The 13,099-nt window shown below is 36.9% G+C and overlaps 1 protein-coding gene across 1 annotated transcript in view; it reads right to left on the reverse strand.

Annotated features, from left to right (window-relative positions):
* Window positions 1-11,312: 11,312 nt before the first annotated feature.
* zgc:172282 (leucine-rich repeat and fibronectin type III domain-containing protein 1-like protein) overlaps window positions 11,313-13,099 on the reverse strand; it is a 105,701-nt gene continuing 103,914 nt past the window's right edge. The window contains exon 6 of the mRNA XM_036557637.1: window positions 11,313-11,535. The gene's annotated coding sequence lies outside the window, so the exon portion shown is untranslated. The remainder of the gene's footprint in view (window positions 11,536-13,099) is intronic.

The following is a 13,099-nucleotide window of genomic DNA, read 5'->3' on the forward strand; positions in this document are numbered from 1 at the left end:
GGTTAGCTCTAGATCAGGGATGTCCAAACTTTTTTCAAAGAGGGCCATATTGTAGTTTGTTAAAATACCTGAGGGCTGACATATTATTCAAATGATTCAAAATATTAAGTTTTCAAAATATCAGCAAGTAGAATCTGAGCTTTCTGTGAGTTACCGTGTTTCCTATTACTGTATAAAAGACGCATGAGGCTTCTTTTATTGTTGGATTGTTTGTTGAGACAAGTTGAGATCAATAAGTGCTTATAATAAATAATTGAATTGTTTAAGAGTAACAATACATCATGTCTAGTGTATTAATCATATTCCTATTTGAATGATTTCTATTTGTCAAAAAATATAATCTGTGCAACAAACTAAACAAAAATCAATAAATTTTTGGTTTTGTTAGGTAATGTTTTTACATATCAAATAAATGCAGTTTGATCTTAAAGGATTAATATTTACTGAAGTACTGAATTTGCTCTGATAAGAAGTTATCCATCTTGCCAAAATCATCAGTTCTCAGTGTATTAACCTTCATAGGGACTGCTGAAGAGTCCTCTTTGAATGGAGAGGGGGAGAATGAGGCTTCTTCACAGTTCCCCCAAATCTGAATGGGAGTGAGTAATTTTGTTTTATGCAATTATTAGTTTATATATAAAATTCAATTGTGGATATATGACCTTACTACACATTTGTATGATGTTTGTTAAAGTTTCAGATAAATAAATGCTATTCAAACAGATTAGTTTACTTAGTGCTAAACAATTTATCATTTAAAACCCACTAACCATTTGCATTGTACTGAAATGGCTTGAAGTCTGTGTTTTTCCCAATATCTTTCTGACCCATGCAGCTTTGCTGTCACAGCAAAACAAGACAGCAAAAAATGGAATAATCTTCAAGAAAAGTACAAAGTAATTAGCCAGCTCTCCTTTAGTGGGTCTTACGTCGCATGCAGTCCATATGAAGTTACTGTAAAATTTTACATTTAAAATTGTATATGCTGTCTGTATACAGTATACTGTATACATGTCTTGTTTTTTCTGTTCAGACTTCATAGGGCAATTCTAGGGCAACTGCCTACAGTACATACTTTGAGACTAGTGTCATAAGACCTTTATTTTATCTTCAGGAGCTGAGGGACTAAGGTGTTGTGGAAGAGGGTTATTGCTGCTACCTGGCTACTGCATTAATGGGTGCAGCACTCCAGGGGCAGCACTCTATAAGTCCGCCCCTGGTAGTTGCATCTAATTTGTCAGCCACTACATGTGGTGTAGTGGTCACTTCTTCCTCAACCTCAGCCCAGGAAACAGTTTGGGTGACAGCCTCTAGGAAGAGGTTGAGTAGTGCGGCTGTAATCGACTTTCTGAGGGAGCAGGCAGAAAGGAAAGAGGAGAGAGAGCAACAGGTGGTAGTGAAGGAAGGAGTGATAGAGAGCAGCGACACAAGGGCAGAGAGATATCTTGCCCTTTTTGGAAAATTTATTTATAAGATTTGTAATAATTAAAGAATTTATTATTGAAATACATTGGAATGTTTTGAATTAATAGTTAATTCAAATTCAATAATTATTTTTTTTGAACTGTATTTAAATTGTTTAATTAAACCATGGTTCTGCAGACATGCACGTAGCTCTACAGGAGCAGACGTGCTGCCAGTCTGGCCCAGGTGTTGTTGCCTGACATTTCCTGTTGATCTTTGCAGCTTGCTGGGTCATCTTCCTCTTCCTCATGCTGCACAGGGTCTTCCTCCTCCAAGATGTCATTTGTGGATGGGCATTGTGGAGGATCCAGCAAATGGCAACTTGGGAGCAAATAGAGGTCCTCCAGAGCCCTCAGTAATGCATCTGGCCTTGGCATGCTGGCTGTTGAAGCAGGCCTCAACTCATCCTGGTGACATATCAATTATATAATGATACAGAAAACATACTATTTAGTTTGAGTTTGATCAAAATGTTTAATGAATTTAGACCTATGATTCTGAAGCCATTCCTCAAAGCCTGCTGTTTGAGAGGTGGAATTCAGTTCCACAGTTTAGAAGCATAACACTCTAAAGAGGCCTCTCCACCTTTCCTGTAATTTACCTAAGGTATTTGCAGAAGGCCAGTATCTACACATCTAAGATGCCATGCTGGAACATAAACAGACAGACACATTCTGTGATGTAAGCAGGTACTAGGTCATTTAGGTCATTTGAAGCATTTTCATTTTCATCATGAAAATGTTTGGCCATCAATTGAATCAGATTAAAAAAAGTAACATTCACTTTTATTTTATAGCACTTTTCAAGCAAAAAGTACAAAGAAAAAAGCAAAAAACAATACAGAAAGAAAATCAAAACAACAATATTACAGAATTTAAAAAACAGAGTCTGCTGATACTGATACTAATAAAAAATGGGAACTCATTATAGCTGAAACAAATGTTTGAGATCTGGATACGGTGTGATGACTGTCACATGATGTTGCAGGCATAGGTATCCAATAGAAGGTATCTCTGGTATCTCCTAGCAGAAAGTAGCCAACAGGGGGGATAAAGGGATTCCTTGAACATTGGAGACCTACGGAGAACAAAAGCATCATGCACAAACTCTGAGTTGCCAACGTAGATGTCTAAAAAACTCCCAGTGCGGTCACAGATGCCTTGCAGTATCACAGAGGGAAATAACGTCCGACTGATGTAGCTTTTCCTCTGAGGCTCTGCAGGTGGATGTATCCTGATGTGACACCCATCTATGGCACCTGCAGCAAAGCAAAAGGCCTCATGCCCAGCAAGATGAGCAAAGCCTGCTCCCACCTCTTGAAAATATTTGTGCCTGAGGAAATGGATAATCCTGTGTAGTATGGAGATCATCTTATCTCCAATGTTGTGAACTGCTCTGCAGACTGTGGCCACTAGCATTTCAAATGTATCGACTGCCACACAATACGATGCACCACATGCCAATCAGTACATAAAAACGAGCACCTCTATCTCATGACCCCATCTGTGACTTTTTTATTCAAGGTAAAATTTGGACCAACAAGCCGATGGTGATGGTGTTCCTGGTGAGCCTAAATGATGGTGTCATGTTGGCGCCTGAAAAAACAATATTGTGGATCGGCACTTGGAAGTTGACTTTGGCATACCGCTACAGAAGAATTTTATTCTATTTAAATGTGGAAAAAAAATCAAGAGCCTAGTAATTTATTGAATTACTTTTGTTAATGTTAATTTATGACAGCCTTTTTGTATGTGTTGTTTGTAATTTCAGTCTCTTGGACTCATAATCTCTTTCAAAAAACATTATTTAATTCTATATAGAGCACCAAATTTTGGGGCGCTCCCAAAAAAACAACAACAAAAAACAAAAAAAAGTGTTGAATTTCTTTATGGCAGCGGTTGGTTTGCATTTACGGGTAACACAGCTAACAATCAATAAGGTAAGTTGTGCTTTTACTGCATTAATTGGTAACTTTGCAAGTGAAATTATCTTAAATCTTGTTAATATGTCTAATATTTCTAATTTTGAGATTGGTGTAACCTTATTTCAAGATTTTGTTTGTAGCCATTTTTACTTGCTTTAAGTAATTTTGTCAATTAAAAGCATGTTTCTTTAAACAAACAAAAATATCTACTAATATAGTGACCTTATTTGAATTACTAAAATGTCTTAAAATGAGTTAAATAGTCCTAAAATAAGGTTACAACAATCGCCAAAATAGGAATATTAGATATAGTATTAGTATAGTATTAGATTTGAGATAATTTCACTTGCTAAGTTACCATTTTTTTGCAGTGTTGAGCAATATTTCTGTAATTCAAAAAGTATTAGACCTTAAATTTGTCTCTGTTCAAGACAATGACTGTACTTAGAGGGAAATTCAAAAGAAAAAAAAACAAAATAAAAAGGTACACATATTGTCCTGCTTTTTTTTAACAGCTTGTGCTTGTTATGAATAACTGCTTACTAACTTACTGCTACTTAGCAAGCTACCTTACTTTACTGCAACATATTTACAGTTTGGCACTTTGGGCTCACCTGTTTTCTGAAAGAAACTTGTCAGCAGTTGTTTGCCTGCCCTGCCAGCTTTCTCTCTGGCTCTCTGTGATCCTTGTGCTTTTGATATCCCGGTTTTTGTTTTGGTTTCATGTTGTTTTGAGGATTGGCTGCTCCACCGTCTGCTCTCTTTAGCTGGGTTATTTATGCGATAGATTTGCGCAGCAGAGGACCCACTTTTGCATTTTAAGGCAGGTGGTTGAGAGGGGTGGAAGCAGGCAGATAAGCAAATAAAGGAATCAACACACAGATTAGCAAAACTTATCATGGAAGTTATAAGAATATTGCATTTTTTTTTTGTGCCTGCACACAGAAGAACTTGACCTCTGCAATTAACCCATCTGTGCACTGAAACACTCACATACAGACACAGTAGTGAACATACTTGCCCAGAGCAAGTTGGGAGTGACGTGCTTCGCTCAAGGGCACTCCAGTCATGTCCTGTCAGCTCAGGGGATTAAACCAGCAACCTTCTAGTCACAATGCTGGTTCTAGTCACAAGGCTGGTTCCCTAACCTCCAGCCCACGACTGCCCCTACTTCTTGAATAAAGGCAGGGCCCTGGTTCGTCAGGTTCACCATTACCATCGCTGCCTGACACCTGTGTATATTATGTATATAAATATGTTCTGAAAAAAAATCTTGGTCTTGTCTTGGGCTTGACTACTAAATGTCTTGGACTTGATGTGTCCCAGTCTACAACAACACTACAACTGGACTACAACACTACTGCCTGATGTTTTAACTTCTTTCAGGGTCTCTCAGGGCTGAAAGGTCTTAGCATGGTAAATCACTTCAATACTTCATCACATGGATAGGCACAACAGAATGATTGTTGATATGGACCAGCGAGAACAGAGAATTCAAAACGGCAAAAAAACAACATCACAGTCGGAACTTGGAACATTTATGTAAGTTACTTAGCTGAAGGCAGCTCATTGAAACAGAGACAATAATTTGACATACTTTGGCATATTTCTGAAACACTGATTTTTTTTTTTTTGTTTGGGACTGTTATTCTGATGATAATAAAAGTGTTCATTTTGTAAAATCTTGTAGATTTATTGTGACTAATTCCAAATGTCCAGCGTATTGGACAGTGAAATCCATTGAATTGACTAGAAAAACAATACTATCCCCAAATTTATAGAACATCATCTACTGTTACTCCTTAATATAAGATTCTAATTTTAACAAAATAAATGTATCTTTAATAATTGTGTTTTGTAATGCATGACTCTTTGATACTAATCAAAGCATAATATGCTACACCCCAAATGTCCATTTTACTTTTATTCATCTCTAAATTTGAAATGTACCATTCCTCTTTTTTTTTACTTTTACGAGACGGACACTCTAGAAAAACATATAACGTTTCTGAAATAAATACAGGATCATCTACAAAAACATATAACGTTTCTGAAATAAATACAGGATCATCTAGAAACAAGCTTCAGCTACCATTTTTTATTTATTTTTTACATTTTTTTTTTTTTTAAACCTCTAATAAATGTCACTACATGTCCGCTACATGCAGTCTCCCTCAGCTGCATGCTTTGGCACCTGTATGTCAGAAAAACAACATTGGTGATGGGTCATTTTGCATGTCAGTCAAATTAATATTTACTGTGAAAATAGGCAGTTCTCGGCCAGGTTAAATGACGAAACAATCCTGAATCTGGCTTGCGAGACAAATTAGGAAGTGTGCCTGTTTTCTTATGCTGTAAAGTCATTCATCTTCTGTTCATTTCAGGGTTCATCAGCATATCTATTTGATGGTATACATCATCTCTGATCCATGCCACTGCTCTGGAGAAAGAAGAAGCTAGGTGTTGTTGTGGTAGCTGTGCTACCCATGTTCCTCTTTTCAGCGTTTCCCAGAATAGACTCAGCCAGACGCAGACAGATCAAAGCCTCTCTCCTTGTGTGCTGGGTTCCAGCTGCAGTATTACCGCCAAGCTGCTGCTTCCAATCCAGAGGCTTCTGTCTTCACAAGCCTGGGCACGCGCCATTCCCACAGTAAGACCGTACAAGCTTTGATGCCCATTTTGCTGTGAGTGAGTACCTACCTGCGCTCGCAGTAGGGATGAGCTTGTGAGGCTAGAGGATGAAAGAAAGGGAAAAGGAGGACACAATCCCTTGTTCGAGTGCGTCAGTGGTCTTTAAGTTGTCGGTAAGGGAAAGCTGCGTGTGTGGCATTAAGCCATTGGAGTAACATGATTGACATCAATGAGAAGGTAAGCAACTGTCTTTCAAGCAATACTTTGTTGCTCCTTCTGTTTCTCCCACCACTTCAGACTAATCAAGATGCAGACTCCTTCACAAACTTCTCCTTACCTCCTCCTTCCATTCTGCTCTTCCTCTACAGTGAGAAGGAGACCCTAATAGACCTTGGCTGGAGTCTCAGGCCCACGTTAATTACTGATAAGCATTCATCTCTCGCAGTGGTTTATGCTGTTAAAAGTGTCTGCTTTCTCTCTGATCTTGTTTAATGGTGTGCAAATGATTATTCAGCCATTTGTTCTGCACTCCGACTGGCACAAATAGGGCTGATTATGGCTGCTTCTCAGGCCTAATCATAAATCCTTGCCTTACATCTCTCTCAACCATTACTCCTGTCGTTTCGTTGAGCGTGCAGTTTCATGCTTCATATAGTACTCTCTAAAAGCATGTATCCCCTGTAAAACACCGTATTAGTCATACTCCACTGCCCAGGAATCAGCCATGCAACAGTGAGTGGCATGTTGTGCCACCATTGACTGAGGGAGCTGAATAATACAGCAACACAGTTTTACTCAGAGGAATGAGTTTAGCCTCAGTAACCCCTGTGGTTTCAGTGGTTATGATAATTACCATTATACTGACTGGAATAAGGCCAATTGTACGAAGCATTATGATATGTTAATCACAGAGACTAAATTCAGTCTCTAAAAAAGCAACCACTCCCATAGAATGCATAAATAAACAAGCAACCACACAAACACAGCATATATTATAAAAAAGAGGAAACTAAACTCCATCACAGACAGTTTTTTTTTTTTAATCCAACTTTCTCCCCAATTTAGTCATGGCCAATTCCACCCGCTGGTTAGGTCTCCCCCTCTCACACAATGCTATCAAACTGCAAGGATGAGGGCTTGGACCTGCTTTCTCTGAGTCACAAGAAGAAAGCAGAGTTTCCAATAGCTGGTAAACACCGGTATTTAACCAGTAAAAACATTCAAAATCACTAGACACAAAGGTAAAAAAATTAACCCAAAAGTATCTATAAACCTCTTTACCTATAAAGACTGCAGTTTAACAGAGGAGTTCAAGGAGCTTAAGCCCTTAAATTCTGAGATGTATTACATCCCAAGGCTTATTGAGTAACTATATGGAAAACAATGCAAACTGCTAAAAATGTGGACGCCCCAGATCTTGAATTTTCTAAGTGAATAGATAATGTTTACAAACAGAAACAACAGAAATCGAAGATAATCTAGTGCCCATATGTAATGTGTGTGAACACTTGATTGACTAACTCTGGAGTAAATAAAAAATTTTGTAACTTAGAATGATAATTTTCTCTAAAATAAGTTGCAGGTGTGAAGAATGGCAGCCTAGACTTCTGGGCATTGAAAGGGTTAATCTGCTGCCCTGTGTGCTCAGACATTTAAGGCACATAAAGCTCCTGTTTGGTTTATTTTTAAATGCCATTCCTGGTCATTTACTGCCATCAATGTAGGAATATATGGTGAAGGAAATAATGTAGTTGTTTAAATGTGAGTGTTTACATAAGCCAACAGCTTGCATAGGCAAAAAAAAATAAAAAAGTCATGGACAGACGTATACATAAACTCCATCTGATAATTTACAAATGGTAAAGCATGTTAAAACTGGTCTGATGTCAATAAAGACATTATCCATTGTGATTAGACAGAAGCAAGGACTTCAAGGCAGTTTAAGCTGCAAGTTTAAAACCTTCTTCAGGAGTGCTGGAGGAGAACCAGAAGTTTCATGCGATAACACAATGTAGATTTCGTGCAATGTTAACAGCAATGCATGATTAGAATTTTACTCATTTGTCAAACTGAATCTTTATTTTTATTATTCGTATTCGAAACTCTGGGAACCAGCTACGCAAGTGCCACAATATGCACAGTAATTTATAAAGAATAGAGAGACTGCAGTAAAAAAAATAGACATTTCAGATGTTCTCATTGATAAAGTAAGGATGGCGATCTATATGCAAGATGTACAGATAAATATATTTGACAAATGTTGCAAACATAATGTTATTCTGAAAAAGTAAACTGGATTTAGCTGAAATAAAGTGACCCGCCTTAGTTTTCTTCTTGAGATCGTCTCACAGCATGTACAGGTTTGGTGAGCAGATGCTGTTTCAAGGCTATTCTCAAAAACCTTAGTGCTAAGTGAGTGGTTGCAAGAGGATGATTCTTCATATCTTCGCATCTGTCTAGTCCATAAATAAATGAATAAGTACATAAATAAATACAGGGTGGACAGAGCTCCAGTGTACTCAAGGCCTGCTATATTCCTCCTCTCTGTCACTAATGGACACCTTGTTTGTGACTCACTCCTAAGGAAAGTAGAGGAGTTTGTTTCATCATTAAAAAAAAAAAAACATTGGCCAAGCAATACAAACTTAATTAAATTGTTTCATTTGCCATACTATATAGATAATACACTCTGCTATTTTAATGGGCATGTAAAGAAATAGCAGGGAGTGGATGAGTATGTTTTATTTATTTATGTACAGTCTGCATCACTACTGCAGAGTAAGGCAGTGTTTCTCAACCCTGATCCTGGAGGCCCACTCCCAACACACCTAATCCAAATAATCAGCCCATTAACAAGCCCTCATTGAGTTGAAGTGGGCATACTGATGCAAGGAAAACACTAAAATGTGCAGGACAGTGGGCCTCCAGGACCAGGGTTGAGAAATAGTGCTCTATTGTCCTTTTATACTTTATACTTCAATCTTTTTATGCAACTGTGATACTGTATGTTAATAATGCTATGATCCTGCATATATTGGCATCATGTACATGTGTAGATTTTGTTATGTATTTTATACTTAGTATTTTATACAAATTATAATAACTTTACTTCTACCCAAAGACATTTGTCTGGAAGCCTATACTAGCAAAGGTAGCTGATATTTTGTGTGTGTGTGTGTGTGTGTGTGTGTGTGTGTGTGTGTGTGTTTCTTCTGGCAATATGTCAAAATTTTAATGCATCATCTTGAAATAATGACTTAGTTTGGCAAAATAATGACTTTTTTTTATTTTGACTGAGTATCTCAAAATAATGACTTAGTTTATCAACATGTTGACAATATCTCCAAGTACTGACTTACTGTAATAAAATAATTACTTGTTTTCCCAAAATTGTGACATAGTATCTGAGATGAATGACTTTCTATGTTGAAATAAAGACACTATTGTAAGTAATGTCAGGACAATTAGACATTATTTTAATACAAAATCACAAAAATGAGAGATGAAATCATTGTTTTGACATAATAATTATTTTAAGATAGTAAGTCATAATTTTGAAAACAGAAGTTACTACTTTAAGATGCTAAGTCCTAATTTCAAGACAATAAGTAATTATTTTGAGATACCTAGTCCTAATTTTGAGAATGTCATTATACTAAGATACTAAGTCAAATAAGTCAAAAAGTGATGTTCTCCTCATGTGTTTCCATATATTTGTGAGTAAAGAAATTTGCTTTATATAGAGTAAGATTTTAGTCATTAACATTTAGCTAGTTCTTTTTGAGTGTTTAATATCATCATATCGTGTTTGTGTCAGCATCTGTACTGATTTGTGATTGATCACACCTCTGATTTTAGAGCTTTCCCATTTTGAGACCAAAAGGTATCCTAAAAAGAAAAATAGTTCCTAACAAACTCTATTCTGATCAAAGCTGAATGTACTACAAAGTTCCACTGCAGTTTCTATAACTTACTTTAGAAGTTTTTTTTTTTTTTACCTAATACTTTTGTACTTAAACTCAATTTGTCTTTTTTTTTCTTTTGGACAGGTACTTTTTCTTCTACTTGGGTTATTCTGCTTTTACTTGAGTACAGGTTTAGTTTTGGCGTATACCTGAAAATAGCCGAACTCATTTTGTTATACTGCACTCTTGTGCATACGTATAATGACAAACTTCAGTTGAATGAAATTGAACTGTGTTTTTATTGGAAAATATGCTATATTGAACACTATTTTATCATACTCAATCTCTCCACCCTACACCAATATTTTCCCTTTTCTGATTAGGTCATAGTTCATTGATCACCTGATGCAGAAAGTACTGATGATTTCTCAGTTTTATGGTCTATGTAATAACCACTCCATGATGATTTAGAGCAGTGTTAAGGTCATTACTCTCTAGATGGTCATTTAGGAGTGCATGGGTATTGCTGGCCATAGCCTTTGCCCAAAGCCCATTAATAGAGTCCTCCAACCTCTCAAATAAATTGATAGCCAAAAGGGACTGCTCTAAAATAACTGGGGTTGGGGTCTGATAAAAGGATAGGATAGTAATAGTTTTCTGTGCTTATGAGGACCTTCTGCGCTTTATTCTGCCGCAGGCTTATATTTTCCAAGTTTTCCCTTACATTTTTTGTAAGAGATTGGGGGTTTTCACTTTTATCTTCTTTGTTCTCTCCACTATTGAAACTATATAGGCTACATAAACATCCCACTGCATGATAATTTGTAGCTAAATCTCTTATTTTTGTGAAATGAAATTAGTAATGCCTCGTTTCTTTTAACTGTCTCAGTGTAGCTGTTTATTTGGTGTTGGTATTGGTATATTGGAGCTTCGTGCTGCAACAGCACTGGCTTTTAAGGGAATACAAGGCTTTTATAATATTTACAACCCTGAATATCAGAGAATCTATGAGAAAAGCATCCTCTTTACTAATATCTCACCCTCTGCTATAAGACTTTGTGAGGAACAGATTCAGAAGCAAATATGAAAGAGCTGATTAAATGTAATATCCAAAGCACCGTGAGAACTGCTCTTATAGTGGAGCTTTTGATAGCGGAGTCAGAGAGATAACGCCTAAAGGAAAAGTCATTAGGCTCAAGCATTAGCAGCAACCTCTTGAGACTAATTATGAGCCAAAGAATTTAGAATTAATCCACTCTTTTATTTTATAAAAAAAAATTTACACACCATAAAAATTACATGTACAAAACTATAAGATTTGAAATTGATTATGTACAGTTACAAAAGAAAATGCCAAATAAAAGTGACAGAACAATCAAAAAAAAAAAAGATCATAATATATTTGTGCTCCCAAGTGGACCTGTTTGTCACCACTTATTCATCGGTTTGAGTCCTGTTTCAGTTCTCACTGGGCGGATGGAGAATGACTGACATAGATAAGGAGGAAGAGGAAGAGGTCAGGTTGATGAGAGTGGCAGACGTGAGGCTTTCTTTAAAATCCTTCGTATGGGTGAAGTCTGGATGTCTGTAAGGATGGCAGAAGGGGAAAACCTAAAGAAAAAAGACACAAAGTCAGACTTTGAGTTTTTACTAGGCTTTACATGGAGTGTAAGGATATTACGGACTATATCTATACCAAACAAACTACATGTACAGTATACAGGAAAAGTCAGAGACACTTCAGAAATTTGATGTCAATTGAAACAAACTATTTTCCTTTTTCAACTATTGTCATTTGACTTAAAATTTCTTCTGAAAGTTGATTATTTTATATGCAATCTCCTGAGAAATTAATAACTTGTACTTAATGGCCGTTTTGACTGGAAATTAAATGAAGGGAGGTTTCTGACTTTTTCACAGTACTGTAGAGGCAAAATGCATTAGTAGGACTTAATTAAATAGGATGAGAATGGAAGAAAACACACAACCACACACACACACACACACACACACACACACACACACACATACACATACACATACACATAGAAAAAGATCATCTTTACCCTCAGGACACATAATTTGCTGTATTGAATTGTATCAGAAGACTTTATGTAATTAAACAAAAATACACAGAGAAACACTGTGGTAACAACTAAATTCCTCAATGTGTGTAAATTAGTGATTAGATTGTTATCCGATTTATTTTCATGGGGCAGTCATGTGCTGGAGGTTAGGGAACCAGCCCTGTGACTGGAAGGTCGGCAGTTTGATCCCCTGAGCCTGAGACAGTACGTGACTGAAGTACCCTTAAGCAAGGCATCTAACCCCTAACTGCTCCCCGGGTGCTGTGGATAGGGCTGCCTGCCGTTCCGGGCAAGTTTGCTCACCTCCCCCTACTGTGTGTGTTCACTAGTGTGTATGTGGTGTCTCACTACATGGATGAGTTTAATGCCAAGGTGAAATTTCCCATTGTGGGACTAACAAGGGTCATCTAATTCTTTGGCTTCTTCTTACTCTTATTTTTCTGCTAGATTTTTGTACGCTAACACTTTCTGCAAAATGTTTGGTTCGATTCTGAGAGCTTTTTGGTTGGAGGCATGATTTCTGCGTAGAAAGTTGGATTTTTTTCCTAGAAATAAATAACAACACTCAAAAAATGATTGTGTAAGTGCATATATATATATAAAAAACCCATGGACATGGAAATTAGCTCTCAAAAGGTCACAGTAAGACTAACATTTTTTAATTTACTTAAAAATTTAAACTCACATGATCATGGTAAAGAGTTCACACTTAACACCCATTGCAAGTTTTGAGAGCAGGACAGATGGACAGGACATTGCTGGTCCCACCTCATAAATACAGCACCCAGCAATTATCCAAACTATCCAACGAACAAAGTCAGTTAAGATCACACTGTTAAAAGACAGTTTCCAATAAGCAGAAAATGTATACCATCAAGGGAAAAGGGAAAATGTTTTGATCTAACATGAAAAAGGCAGTGAATTACCAACTACTTCATTGGCATACTAATATATCTGAAATCGAGATCTCTTATTTGACCCACAACAGCAAGCCACTGTTTCGCTAGAACAGCCATTCATATAAATGTTAATTCTATGGCAGGTATGTCTGGTAAAGCAACCAAGCCACAAAATTCTTATTCTGGTGC

This window comes from Colossoma macropomum, unplaced genomic scaffold (assembly GCF_904425465.1).
Source record: "Colossoma macropomum unplaced genomic scaffold, Colossoma_macropomum, whole genome shotgun sequence".
NCBI classification, from domain to species: domain Eukaryota; kingdom Metazoa; phylum Chordata; class Actinopteri; order Characiformes; family Serrasalmidae; genus Colossoma; species Colossoma macropomum.